Here is a 15,201-nt window from a genome sequence, read left to right as displayed (position 1 = left end):
TTATCTTAATTTCCCGTATTTCTCAGAAAGCTAATTGGGTTGCTTTTTGAACTCCTTAAATCACTGCATCTCAAGCTCCTTCCCCTCAAAGTAAACTTCCTTGTGGCCATCTCATTGATCCCGGAGGATGAAGCAACTGCAGACCCTTTCAGGAATACTCCACCGCTTTCACAGGGTAACCAAATCTTGGAGAGAAAATATTAGCAGATTTGGGAAAATGTCAAATCAGGTCATATAGACATACTGTCCAGCAGTATTTAAAGCACTTTCTATATATTGCCATGAAGAATCTGTTGGACCCTTCATCAGAAATATGGGGGGTTTGGTTCCTATACAAACTAGCAGTATGCAGCACAAACTGAGGTTGATAGAGTGAATGTGTTATTTTTACTGGTCACTTCAAGAGACTTGGATCTTTACAGGAACACCGAGGGCAATAATACAGGAGTATCAGAGACATGCAGAAAATGCAAAAGGGTAGGTTTAATCACACCATTGGCAAGCTCTCTGTTTTCTAGTGCTCAGTATGCATGCCCAATGCAACCAGGATTCAGAAAAGGTGGATGCTGCATTTAAAGTATTTTTTTTTAAAGTAGCATTTGGAGTAATTTTCCAGAATACCAAGTTTCAGAATATGAAATACATGTGAATGCACAGGTTGTTCATAGAGCCATAGATTTTTAAGGCCAAAAGGGACTATTTGAGTATCATCCTGTGTAACACAGGATCAATAAAAATGGACTGGTTAACTGGACTGGGTGGTTAACTGGACTGGGACTTGGGAGACTGGATTGAATTGCTTGCTCTGCACAGACTTTCTGTGTGATCTTATTGCCTCTGGCCCAGATCCTCAAAGGGGAGAGAGTAAGGCACCTAAATATTTTGAGGCTCTGTGCTTCTGTGCCTCAATTCTCCATCCGTGAAATGGGAATGATACTTCCCACCTCGAGGGGAGGGAGGGTGGGTGCTGCCTTGCTGGCTTCCTGGAGGAAGGGCTTCAAACACCCGGGCTTGCACCTTTTAAAACCTTTCACTCGTAGTTTCCCAGGGGATGAGTCAGAGACGCCACGCTGACCCCCCCCCCCCACACACACCTTTTTGCAGCCCCTCCTGTAAGGCCCTGTTACCTTCCTTTGGCAAGCCCGGACAATGTCTCCCTTCTTCAGGTGTGGTGCAGTCATTTATATACTGCCACCACAGTAGGATCCTGAACCTAATTGTGGCCTCTGTAGGTGTTATTGTAATGTTATTTATTTCTGTTTGTTTTTTTTGCATTTGCAGTTGACAGTTCACTAGTATGGGCCTCCTGTTTGCAAAGAGGGCAAGCTAGTATCTATTAACGCGGCTTCGTTTTGCCAAATGATTAGGCTGCAAAAATTATAGCAAATTGAACAAGCTGAGCAAGCTTTAATGTACACAGGAACAAGATGACAGGGTTAGATTATTGAACAGGAATAATACATATTGCAGATTGATAAGTGCTTGGAATACCCTATTCAGGGCACTCATCTAACACTGTGCAGTGCAAGTGAAGAGTGTACTCAAGTGGCTGTTTCATAGTCTGTGAGACATCTGGTGACGCGCAGTTATAGATCGATTGTGTTAGTGATGAATTCATTTTCACAAAATTGTGAAATTAATCCATTTATGTTCAGATGAATTGTTTTGGCACAGAACTCTTATCTCTGGGGTATACTTTTGCATGTTCAGTGTATAGAAGGCAGGGTATATTTTCAGTTCATCTTGCATTTGGTGCCAAAAATGTAATTAACGCTATTTAGCAATGGGGTCTTTTATGGAGTCATTTTTTTATGCTTAGCTGTTGCCTGATTTCTCTGCCTCCTGCTTGCCCCATCTCTGCTCCCTCTTAACTCCAGCAACTACTTACTATAGCTTTGTTGAGAAGGTGGAGAAGAGATCACTGGTAAGCAACTTGGCAGCCCCCCCAAGGGTCAATGATAGTACTCTCTACAGATAGGTCTGTTGGCAAGAGCTGCTGTCTGAGTAGTATGACTTTGCCTTTACCCAGAAACTCTGTGGCTTGCTTTCACTGTGTGTTTGTTTTCCGCTAGTTGGAGGCTTAGAATCTAAGTAATTCTTGTTCCTGAGATACATTCTCTTTGGCAGTGGAGTACATTGTTGGTGCTCTACCAAGTTAGCTGTTTATTTCTTTCAATATTGCGGAGGGTCTTCACACAATGTGTGTGTTTTGATAAATCAGTGTTTTAAATATTGCAGTGATTTCTATGGGCTTGAGCCATCCTTGCACCTGAGCTGATCTCAGCACCAGAACAGAGATGTGACTGGGTCAAGGGGGCTTTACCACCATTGTGCTTTCTCTGTTCTGGGGCCGACTCTAACTTGTGCCTTGTGGTGGTCCCAAGGCCAGAGCTGGACAGAAAAGTGGGTTTTATTGCCATGGAAAACGTGGGCAAAAATGACTTTTTTTGTTGACATTTTCCATGGAAAATTTGGAATTTTCATCAAAATATGAAAAACGAAAGTATTTTGGTCTTGTTTTTCAACAAAAGATTGAATTTTTCCCTGGAAAGCAGACAACCATCCCTATCCAAAAAACTTGGTTAGCAGCTAGAAGAACTGTGGCAGAGAGCAACTCCTGCCGTGCCCCCTATGTTACGGGAATAGATGGTGTAGCATCAACATAGCCATCTCTGTGCTATGCAGAATGACTCCTGGGCCAGGGTAATTTCTCAGTGACTAATATGGCAGTTCCACATAATCTTTGTGATAGAGCACCAGGAAGGGATTTTGGGACAACCCTGAACTGGGCTCTGTATGCCTCTGAAAGAGTCAGTGCAGTACGTTTTCTCACCCCAAATTCTTGTAGCTATGGAAGCTTGGATAAACTAATGGAGAGATGAAAGCATGTGATTCTGGAAAGACCTGTAGGATGTGTGCTTTTTGTTCCAAAGGTATTACAGGGCTGACCCAGCCGGGAGTTTTACCATTGACTTCCGTAAAAGCAGAATCAGACCCTTTATGTCAAAGAAAGCAAGGTTGTGCCTCTGCTGCATGCTTGCTTATGGTTAAGTGTGTAATACATGTAATCCCGTGGACAGCTGCACCCAAGTAGTAAGACATATTTTTATTTTGTTGGGAGTGTCTTTGTACATCCAGCCATTGTGAACAAGGTGAGGGGGAAAAAGATCTGGCTAAAATATGGTCTCTGAGTTATCTCCTGAAGCTGTGGCTTTGAGTATATATTAATATATGGAGATATATCTATCTCATAGAACTGGAAGGGACCCTGAAAGGTCATCGAGTCCAGCCCCCTGCCTTCACTAGCGGGACCAAGTATAAAAGGAATCCTTGTTTGTGGTGGTTTGGTAAGTAGCTAAGAGCATTCAGTGCATCACATTGATTTAAAGTTGGCCTGATATGCTATGCCAGGACAAAGATATTGTGTGTGCAGCTTTATTATTACTGTTTGCATTTGCACTTATTGAGGAAACTGCCCTTCCATCTCCTTCTCTAAGCATTGGTTAGTTGCAACTCTTCAACATTGGTGATTCTTAGGCATATTAGAAAGTGGTATTTTTCTGCTGAAGAACAGTACTGTTCCCGTTTGGAAAAAAAAAATCCTCTTTAACATCTTCAGTGTACATAATCAAGATAAGGCTAAAACAAGTTTCTTATTGTTAAAGTGAGTATTTGGAGTTCTCTGTGGCTGCATTTTGGAGAACAGAGATATTTATTTTTAATGAGAAGAACTGAAGAATAAAAAAATAGTAGCCGTGGAGAATTGCAGATCAAAGGTTTCTTCATTATAAAACAAATGAAAGGTCTCTATTCTAGAAGTGATGAATAAATTGATAAATTTTTAATAGGAGGAATAGGCAATACATGGTAATTTAATTCTTTGGGGGGAGAGAATCATTTAAGCGGTGTTTAAGAAATCAGATTTTTTCCTAATTTTTAAGGAGTGAATGGGGAATGGGGAAGTCTAGTTTATTTCAGGATGTGGAATTGTACCCTTAGCTCACAGTCCAGTGCTTTTGTCCCTTCCCGCACCCTGCCAGTGAGACATACCAGCACACAGCTGGTCCTTTCCTCTCCCATTGCTGCTGATCAGATTCCGCATCCCTCCTCCTCTTCCCAAGGATACCATCCAGCCCTACCCTTTCTCTGGCAGGCAGATGCTACAGCAGAATGCCCACAAGTGGCCTTTGAAGCACTTTGCTGAATTCCAGGGAAAGTACCCACTTCCTCTGCAGAGACAGAGGGCTGCTCAGATGCCTGCCTTTCCTTGGCTGGGGATAGGATGGCTGAACTCCCAGGGAGAGGCGTGTGAATGAGGCCAAACCTTGGAGCCAGGTAGTGGTGGCTGCTGATACGGCAGCACCACTTCTGCAAAGCTACTGTGAGCGTGAGGTGAAAAGAGGAGTGTGTGAGAGGCTGGGACTCCGGGCTGCTCACAGAATGGGCTCGCCCAGCCCCCAGTCTCACTGCTGTCTTTCAGGAGCAGCTGCCCTGGCTTGTCAGCCTTCCTTCTTCCAGCCTGCTCACCCCCCTCTGCCTCACGAAGGCTCCTGGACCTCCCCCATGCAGCCTGGCTCTGCTAGTGCTCCCCTGACCCCAAATCACCCCCTCTGTTTGGTGAGAGGCAGGGCAAAAGTGAGTCATGGGGAAGAGAACCCCATAACAGACCGTGAAGGGGGCATGTCAGGGGTATTGAAGGGGGCATGTCAGAAAAGATGGAGAAACGGGCTTCTGAATAGATTGTGGGTGACTGGGGGAAAAAGAGACTCCGGGTGGGGGAGAGTGAGCAGGCCAGTGTCTGTGAGAGTTGAGGAAGGAATGGGGGAAGAGAGGAGGGCCCGGACTGCTTGGGATGGGGGTAGGGAGAGGAGCTAGAGCATAATTGAAAGGCCATCTGCACAATGCCATGAAAGGAAGAAAGGGTGGGTGGTGAATGGGAAGAGGGATGAATTATTGGACCACATAGAAATATAAGACTGAAAGAAAAGAGACGTAGACTGGACTAAGGGGGGGAGGGCAAATACACTGAAGTTCACCTAGGTCAGCCCCCAAATAAAACAATGATAGGTTGATGGGTGTTTTAGAAATGTATGTAATAATGATGGCACGAATATATGCCTTGGGCTTTGTGCCACTAACTACTCCATTATCACTGATAGCGTCTTGACTCCAGGAGCGCTGCTCTGTTACACTGGGTTTTTCCCATTTGTATTTGTCCATGACCCACTTTTCACATTTGAAACCCTATTTTTTTTGTCATTAGTGGGACAGTGTCCAATCAACCCGTTTCTGCAAGGAAACCCTGTCACTTCCTGTAAGGCCGTCTTGCACACCAGCGCGTCACCATTGGAACTGCCAGGGTCAGAGGTCAGGAGGATACATAAGCATCCCTGGAGCAGGAATCTTTCAGATGTGTTCTGGCACTTCATCTTTTCTGCTTGCTTTCAATTTTATTTCTTCAAGTGTCACTGTGCCACTCAATAACTGATCCCTGTTGTTTTTTCTCTCTCTTGCTCGCTCAATTTTTTTTTAAAGCAACAGAAGTAATAGCTTTTTTTTTTAAGACTACATTCATCTGTGCTTTTTGGTTGGCAATCTGCACTGTTAATACCCTGATATTAATTTTATGCATTCCTCCCCTGATCAATTTTCACCCCTTGATTTTAAGTCGCACCTCTCACAAGTGTTGTGTACAGAAAAGCTCCACAATACCACTGCACGGTGGTGTGTTGGCTTAACGGAGCTAGGTTGCTCAAACACACCTAATGCCCCCAGGTGGCAGCTATTTCAAAGAGAAAATATGCTGCTGCTTACTCTTGTGATTAAATTCTGACTTCTCTGTGACCTCACAGCAATGCAGGGAAGGAAAATGTGAGCAGTATTTGCAAGGCTTGTCACATTTTTGAACCACTCTGCAAATATTCTGTTAACACAAATTAAGAGGTTTTTTTTTTTTTTTTAAATCACAAAATCAGAAAAATCGGTGCTGTGCATTCTGGTTTAAAAAAACTTTCTCTAGGGAAAAATGGTGATTTTGTGACCACTTTTAAAATCTTGATTCAGCTCATTGTGAAGAAAGTTGGGAGGAATGATGGGAATGGTTAGTCATGGCATAATATTTTTATTTGCGTGCTTTCTGCTTACTCGGAATCAGAAATGTATATGTATACTTTAAAGCTTTGCTGTGCCACTGAATTCCTGATAAAATGCCTAAGCTTCACAGCTGGTCATGGTGGCAATAAACTACAGACCACAAACCCAGATGGATGGCTTTCAAACTTTAACCCTAAGTGAACCACAAATGAGAGTGATTGTATCAGAGATATTTTAGATTCTTGTTTGCAGCTGAAATCAAGGCACTCTGAACGGAGGACAGATGTACTATAAGTTTTAATAATTCAGTTTCTTAGCTTGTAACAATTTTAGGTAGTAAATGGATTATTTGATATTACTGTCACTAAAGCTATGACTAAAGTTGATCCAACTCTGTAGGAGGTATACTTATTTTTCCAGAGCGTTAAGATCTGGCAAAGCATGTGTTTCAAGTAAATGTAATATCACTGTCTCTTTGGTACCTGTGGATTTACTCAATGCTGCTGATCTTGTTGACTGTGGATGCTAGTTTGAAATCAAAGCTGTAGGTCCTGAAAGAGGTTAAACAATAATATATAGGAGGCGTCTCGATACAAAAACAGTCCACCTTTGGAAATCCATATAGACATCCAGCATACTCTTCATTAAGATTTTTTTGGCCTGATTCTGCTTCACACTGGTTTTACGCCATTGTAACTACATAGACCCGAGGAGATCAGATCAGAGTAACACCTTATGGTGTTTAACCCTTTGCAGTTATATATACAAACTTTTGAGAGCTGTGTGAGAGCCTCTTTTCAGGAAAATAAAACCCCTTGCTCCCCACTTCAGCCCTGCCGTGTTAGCAGGGCAGTATAGGGGAAATTTGTACTGCCACTGTTCCTTGCTTCTGGGCAGAAGATAATGAGCACTAAAAGGGATGATGTCAAGTCATATGTGGCTTAAAATTTAGCTTTTGTAAAACTTGCTCCTAGAAAACCTGACACCATCAGAAATAGTTTTTGTTTCGTTATTTTAATCCAGGGAAAATCTTGTTTCAGAACATAAACATATCCTTGCAATGTGGGTGCACTATACTGATGAATGAGAACCTGCAAGTGAAACTGACTCTAAACAAAAGTGAAAGGGACTAGCCGGTTTGCATTTAACCCAGGTATGAGGAATACACAAAGTACACCAACTCATAAATAGTGAAAAGGAAATTAGATGTTTATAACTGTTTCAGTTTTAATAATCAAGATATCATATGATGTTGTAACATAGGTGTAGATCTTATTTTATAAAATATGATTTTAACCTGGCCACTTTTCTGTGTCTTTTTATAGCTGCCAACAGGAATGCTGGGAGTTCTCTCAAGGATTTATTTGACTGGTGGTCTGGAAATGACGGTGTTCTGAGAATTAAAACTTTGCTGGCTGGGCTTCAGATACCTACTATGTCTGTTTACACCCGCCCTGAGCATTAGTGCTGCCTTGCAAATACCTCCAGCTTTGTTTTTTCCACACTCACATTTATCTTCCAGCTTCATCTGTTTCTAGCTTTTGTGCTGATTCAGCTGTTTGAGTTTGACTTGGTTTTAGGCCCAGCGGTTTCTGAATGTGTTGGATGCATGTGTTTCCATAGCAGGACCTGGATTGCTGCACTCCAGCTCCCGCTGTTCACCCTGTAGAAATCGCTGCCTGTGAGACTTAGGGTACATCTTCACAGGCAGTGGCCTCGCGCAGCAGCAAGCTGCCAAGCCCTGGTCGACAGACATGGGCTTGGGGGGTTGTGCTACTGCACTAAAAATAGCTGTGTAGAAATTGCGGCTTGGGCTCTGAAGCCTAGGGAGGGCGGGGTGGGCTTCAGAGCCTGTGTTTCAGCCTGAGTTGCACAGTAACCCGAGCCCTGTGTTCCTGAGTCTGTTGACCCAGGCTTGGAGGCTCTTGGCCAAGAACACACCTGTACTAAGTGAAGGGAATGGATGGTAAAACTGCTAATGTCACTTGGTTGTGATTCTACTTTTCCTAACCACTGGCAGTTATGTAATAACTGTATAATTGCACATTTAGAGCCAGATTGAGTAGTATTTACTGATGAACACTCCTTTCTTGTAAAAGTACCACAAGCTTTTCTTTTTTATGGCTACAAATGGTTAATTCCTCAGGTCCTATTCAGAAGACACAATTGCTAGGAGCTCAGTGCCTTCTAGTGCCCTACCGACTTGAATGGAAGAATGTCCTTCATGTTTTCAAAAGCAGGGCATTGTATCTTTCTATGTTTTGAGCAATGCCTTCCACACTGGGGCCCCAGTCTTGTCTGGACACTAGAAATCTGTGATTGAAAAATCTGCTCTGTCAGCACCAGCACTCCATATAGGACTCTAGGTTTTCCTTGATCTCCAGTCTAAGTATTGAAGCAGGCCTGCACTCTCAAGGAGCTGAAAGTGCTGTAGATTTTATTTGTGAAATTTGGCTTCATGCAAATTCTGTGTGTAGATCATTTTGAAAAACAAGTTAACCCAGTGTAAGAAAAGAGGGATTGCACAATGTAAACTAAGGCAAAAATACATATGTGTTCTCTCATTGTCACATCAGACAGCTTGTGAAAATTCAGATTTTCATTCTGGTTACTTTAATTAAAAAAAAAAAAAAAGGAATCAAGCTATCCTATTGTTCCTTAAGCTGGTAGAACGTGGATAGATTGTGGATGCAGAATGCTTGGCTCATGTGAGAGAGGGGTCGACTTAGTGTACTGCTTTGGCAGCTTATATTCCTAGTTCTTTGTAGCGTCCATGAATCTCCTTTTGAGAGCATGGGATCAGTGTCTGTACTGTATTATTCAAAGCGGTTTCCTCATTGCCACTGTCACTGCTAGGAAGGGGTTGAGTGAACTGTTGTTGATTCTGTAGTGCAGGCTGCTCCATTTAGTTTTAAATTGGGATACAATGACCCATAAGCCTTCCCGAATTCCTGCCCAGAGTGGCTTCAAAGATCCTTTTTAAACCACAACTTGGTGTTACCCATTTCGCCCATATTATTTATTTATATACATTGTGTTTCAACCCGGCAGAGATCAGGGATCTTTGTACGAACGTATAGGGTGACTTGGTCCCTGCCTTGAGTAGCTTGCAAGATAAAATGACAAAATAACAACCAAAGAGGTGGGGGGGAAGGGTACACCAAACAACAGTGATCAGGTGGGTTACGGGCACATGTCATTCATGTTCTGTGCCATTTTTAATAAAAGGTGCAGAATCTTAGTGTTAGAGGCCCTCTCTGGGGGGCAACCAGAAATGTAGGAGAGGAGGAGATTGTTGGAGGAAGAGAGAGAATGGAGAGTAGGAAGGTAGGTAAGGCAATGGGCTCTGTAAAGCAGTGCTGGGCAGCTTAAGGGGGTGGCAGTGGTCAGAGAGGGACAGCATAAAGGGAGTGGGGAGTCCAGCTGCAAGTGGTGACACAACAAATGTGGCAAGAGAAATCCAGAGTGCCTGTTTCAGAAATAAGCAAGTGATCCTGTCGAGGGGTGTGTGAAGGCCCTTTATAGCTGTAGCTGCTGCTGTTCTCCTGTGAAGGGAATTGGGCCCTATGTCTGGGTTGGGAGGGAGAGGGAAGTGGTAAAAAGAAGCTGTACCCCTTCATCATACCCCTGTGTGCTCATCTGTATCTGTGGTGGGAAACCTTGGATATGAGATGGAGCATGGGAGCTGTTATTGGCACCAAGGGCCACCTAATCCAGGAGAATCCTAGGATGCTTTTTTGGAGCTCCTGCTATGTTGCCAGTGATGGCCTGCCTAGTTGGTCTGAAAGCGTCACCACTTCTGCCTGGACGAAATGATGTGAAGTGTCAGCAGAGGATAGTGGTTTTGTCTGTCTTTTTAAACCTTGCTTTTTGCATCACCATATGGGGATTTTGGTGTCCTAGAGTTCAAAGAGAAGTTGTAACATCTTAAAAATGTCTCACTAGTCTCCTGATGTGGAAAAGAGACCTGGCTTCCTCCCTCAATCCATCAGTTCCTCATTGGGGGTTGCTGGGGGAAGAAAGGTCACAGAAAATGTAATTCTGCTTTTAAAATTCTTTTTGGTCTTTCATATCCACCACTGGAATTGCTCTCCTGGGTTCTGTAGCTAGGGCAGAGCAGAAAATAAGCCAAGCCAAAGACTGAGGACTGTGGAAGCTTGGGCTCACCAAGACAACATTTAACCTACTGTAGTTGATGGGAATCTCCACGTAGAATTATATGCTTTTGTGAGCATGTGTGCATAACAAGGAAACAGGGAGGTGAAGACATCGAGTGCATAGGCAGTCTGATTGACAGCCCAGCTGGTGGAGATCAGTAATTGGAAATTCATTGCACATAAATCTTCCAGTACTTACCATGAGACACAGGAAAGGAAAAGATCTAAGCAGGGAAGCACTTAACTCTTTCCGAGCAATCTAGTAAGGTGGTCAGCCTTCTAAATTCATTGTTTTCATGTCACAGTAAGAGAAGTGCTAGTGAAAGAAAAAGTCCCTTCAACTGATAGCATTTGTTTTAACAGCTTTAACTATGTAATGCTTATTCCTGTTCTGGAATGGCTCTAAATTTTCAGCTTCATACCTTCAAAATCTGCCCCAGGGGAAATGCATTTTGCCTTTGCGAAAACTATGTTTGCACATGCAGACTGACAGTTGTACCTGATTTGCATTTCCATATTTGTGGGTTTATTTTGTTTCCATTCTACTGCAGAGTCTGAAATTGGATTTTCAGAGCCTGAAAGAGCCCTCTTTGGTTTTTCACCCAGACCATGGGAGACCCTGGCCACACTCCGTTTTTTCACCCACACCATGGCATACACTGGGTAGCTTATGTTCAGGTCCCAGTTTCTTAGTCCTTGCAATGGGGACTGTGCCTTCTTGTGTCTCTTCCAGTGCAGGATCAAAAGGATAATAAATGCTCCAGTGAACTTGAGAATAACTTCTTCCCGGAGTCAACTCAAAGGGGAAAAGGCCAGCAGGACCTTCTCACTTGCGGGCTGTCTGCATAGCAGTTTTCTAGGAGTCTTTCTGGCTGAGTGGGGCTAACTCTGTCAGGCATACCCTGGGAGTTTGCTGTAGTCCCCAAAGGGTCAGAGTGGAGATCTCCTGCATGGGAGCTCTCCATGTCGCTTAAGGAGTCACTCCAGCCTTTTTCTGCTTAGGGTGATCTCTCCTCCTGTTAACTGCAGTTTCCTTCTTTTTAAAGGTCTCCTTCCTACCATACATGATTGACAGGGCTGGAGAGGTGGGGCTAGCCCCGCACATGGTGCCTTCCTCATGAGTGTGGGGCCTATATACCTCATCACAATGTGTAAATGGTTATATTCTACTCCATGATCCTGGGACTGATTGTATGTGCTGGAAAGAATCCAGATATATTGTTACATATTCCATTTTTAATCAATTTCATCATACTAATGCTCTATCCTACACAGTTTATAGAATTTCAGTTAGTTTCTGTTAACCACATTGTGCATCATTTATTTTTGTGGTCTGTTCTCTGATCTGCTGTTTGAATATTTGTCTCCCAATTCATGTCAATGTGAAGTACAGACATGCGGTGAAGAGCACTAGATATTTTAGAAGGCAGTTTAACTATCTACGAACTTTGCATGTGCACAGGGCAACTTATAAATACCTAAGGAGTCAAACACAGTGCTAGAATGTGATGACAAAACTGCTAGTGCCCCTTGATTTGTATTGTCACTTAATAATGCTGCATTGTAGTTTCGTACCTCTAAAATTTCAGGCATACAATCAGTAGAAGACTGACTTGTCTAAATCTCAGTAAATCACTGCTTGGAACTTCATTTCACCCGTAAGATGTTGTAAAAATGTCTAGACCAGTGTTTTGCCCTCTTAAATTACAGCTGTTAGATTAAAACTTCTTTCCCTCATTTCAGAAAGGTAAAAATCGTGGGCCAGAGTCTCTACTGGTGTAAATTATTATGGCTCCATTGACTTAAACGGGAAAAATTACACCTGCAGCAGCAGAAAGTGTGGCCCTTTCTCTTCATCTTAATACCTTTTGCTTCTCTAACAGTGCCTTGCAGAAGCACTGCAGGATGATTCCTTAAAGGGAAGCTCTTGGCTACATTTTTAGCTCATTTTCAGAATAGTCTGTATTAATTATATATGACTACGTGTTCAGGCTCGTGATTACAGAATCTCTCGTTTTGGGCTCCCTATAATGGGTTATATGTTCTTCTGTTATCATGGGTAAATCTTAGTGAGGAGCGGTGGTGTATTTTTTTCCTCAGTAGCTGCTTGAATTATTCTCAGATCTTTGGCCTGAGCTGTTGCTTGCTGAACGGCTCTTGGCCTTATAATTTTTTTCCGATTTTTATTTAGTTTCTTCTTTGGGAGTTCAAATTATCCCCACATCCTGTGTAAATCTTCCATAACTGTTTCCATCGATAGCAGCTAACTTGAATGTATATAGTGCCTTTCATGTTGAACGACTCCAACATGCTTTATTTATTTAAAGGGTTCTAAGTGCCTGTAGTGTCTGGGCGCTGAACAAACATATAAAAATATACAAAACTCCATCACTTATCTGCCCTGAGAGGCTAGCCTCGCCTCGCCACCGCCTCTTCCAGGAAACCTCCATAAACCTAATTACTTGCACAGTTTGGCGTTGACATTAACAATCAAACAAAAGCATATTATTTTTGCCCAGTGAGCCTCATTCCCCATCAGCTTCCACCCTGTATGACACCACTGAGTTCGCAGGATGTATTGATGGGTATTATTGGGACTCTGGTTTTTCCTTTATCCATATTTGTGTGTTTTCTGGATATTCTCTGGGATATCTCCTTTAACTCGTAACATGTCAGTATTTGCTCGTCACCAAATGTTGCCACCTCTGGGATGGATTGTGGTTGCCTTTCTTCACGAGTACATGAGGGGGTGAGATCTCACCCCTACTCTGGCCCCTTTACTCTCGGTGAAAGAACTGGAGCAATGTAAAAGAGGCCCCTAAAAGCCCTTTTTCTGCCCGGGGAGGATTGCCCCTGCCTAGGGAGTGTGGAAGATAGCTGTGAGGCTGCCTTCCGCGGATCCAAACGCAAGCCTTGCTATCGGGAGGAGGGGTGGGTTAAAGGGGGGCCACGTTACACAGCAGAGAGATTTCAAGCAGCACTGTGGCCCATAGAGCACCCTGGGGAGGCTGCCATAAATTAGATGAGCCTCTTTCCAGCCCCCAGAGCAGCCCAGGATTAGGAGAATACAAAGTGGCCTTAAAACCACCTTGGGAATGGCCCCTCTTTCCTTTTCTGTGCTGCATGTCTTAGAAGTGCAGCATTGAATCTCCCCCAATGTCAGCTTGAAGAGGGGGAGTTCGTTCTGGGGAAACTTAGGGCATGGCTACATTAGAGAGTTTAGAGCGGCGCAGGTGCACTGATGCAGCTGCGCTGCTGTAAGCTCTCTAAGGTATCCGCGCTAAGCCGATGAGGGAGAGCTCTCCTGTTGGCTTAATTACTCCAGCACCTGCAAACAGCAGAAGCATGTCGTCAGCAGTAGAAGCTCTCCCACCGACACAGCGCTGTCCACACCAGTGCTTGTATCAGCAGCGTCACTTACGTCGCTCAGGGAGGCGATTTATGCACACTCCTGAGTGACGTAAATTATGCCGACATAAGCTGTAATGTAGGCATAGCCTCAGTTATGTTCAAGGTATGGGTGTTGTTCAAAGATTAAGACCTTTATTCTTGCAAAAGTAGCATGGGATTGTCTAATGACCATGGTCCTGTCCAGGCCTCGCTTTTACGTCTTGAGTGAAAGGAGAATTGGCGTAGTACTGACTCTTAGAGAAGAATTCACCCACTGAATCACCAGCACCACTTTGCAACATTTGGGGTTTCCCCATGCAAATACTGACTAAGTCCACTGATGCTTAACTCAGAATATCTGACTACTGGTAGGTCATGTTCCAGTGAAAACCAGTTTGTGAGGTGTGTGACTTAGTGCCTTGCTCCTTTACTGAATGGTTCTTCCTTCTCCAGTGATATCAAGCTACCCATAACCCCAGCCGCTCCCTTCTCATGTGCATTCTTCCAGTGGAGCACTGGATTTTTCTCATCTGCCAGTTCTGGGCTCCTTTTGTCCGCTGTCTTCCAGAGTGTCTCCTGGAGCATTCATGATCCTCATGCCTTTTTCCTGCAACTAGGCCTCAGATGCTGATTTTGCTGCAAGATTATTCCCTCCAGGGCTTTTACTTCCATCATGGAGATGTGGATCTTTGTCCTTGTCTTCTGCACTATGTATTCTGGTACCTTCCACAAGACTCTTTGCCATCTCTTGGTCAATTAAAGCCAGAGGATATGACCTGGAGATTCCTGTGCTCTTTCTTGAGACACTGTAAAGCTGATGCGGCCTCTTCCACCTATGCTGCCTTTGGGATTCTGCCAGCCCTACTGTGGGATCATTGACATGCCACTTAGTAATTTATTTTATGTAGTATTGGTGCTTTTATTTGTGCTTGTCTTTCTTCTCCCTGTTTTCTTCCACATTGTGTGGGCCTATGTGGTTGTTTGTTTGAAGCTCCCTTGAGCGAGGCACTGTGCATAAGTATAGTATGACACAGTCCCTGCCTCAAAGAATTTATAATCCAAATAGACAAAACAGATGAAGGGAGGAGGAATGTTCCTATTTTATAGAAGAGGATCCGAGGCAGGGAGAGATCATGACTTGCCTAAGGTCACAAATGAAGTCTGTGGCAGAGCCAGGATGTGAACCTAGATTTCCTGAATTCTGGTTCACAGCTTTAACCTTAGGGCCATTCTTTCTCTGCGAGCATTGTTGTTTGATAGATCACTGAGTTACCCTTTTATGTATAGTTGTGGAGTACAGATGTTTAACAGTGAACTCCTGAGTGGGGCTAAGACGAGGAGAGTGGAAATGCGGTGCAGAAATTCCCAACAACAGTTGGATGGGTCTCCGTGATTAATGGGAGTGGGAGTCTAATAATCCAGCCTATGGGCTCGTGGTTGCAAGTTACTGAAATGCAATTTCTAAATAGGAAATTGGCCTTTTATCTTTAGTACTTGCTACACAATAGACAGACCATTAGTCAGCTGAACCTCCACGGTGGTTTATTGTGCCGTTGTAAAT

At 43.6% G+C, this 15,201-nt stretch overlaps 1 protein-coding gene across 11 annotated transcripts in view; it reads left to right on the top strand.

The window, feature by feature from the left end:
* The window catches only part of FAT3 (FAT atypical cadherin 3), a 566,930-nt gene that overhangs the window by 76,532 nt on the left and 475,197 nt on the right, over positions 1-15,201 (top strand). The gene's annotated exons all lie outside the window — the stretch shown is intronic.

This window comes from Chrysemys picta, chromosome 1 (genome assembly GCF_011386835.1).
Source record: "Chrysemys picta bellii isolate R12L10 chromosome 1, ASM1138683v2, whole genome shotgun sequence".
NCBI lineage: Eukaryota > Metazoa > Chordata > Testudines > Emydidae > Chrysemys > Chrysemys picta.
This window is presented reverse-complemented; position numbering and strand designations above follow the sequence as displayed.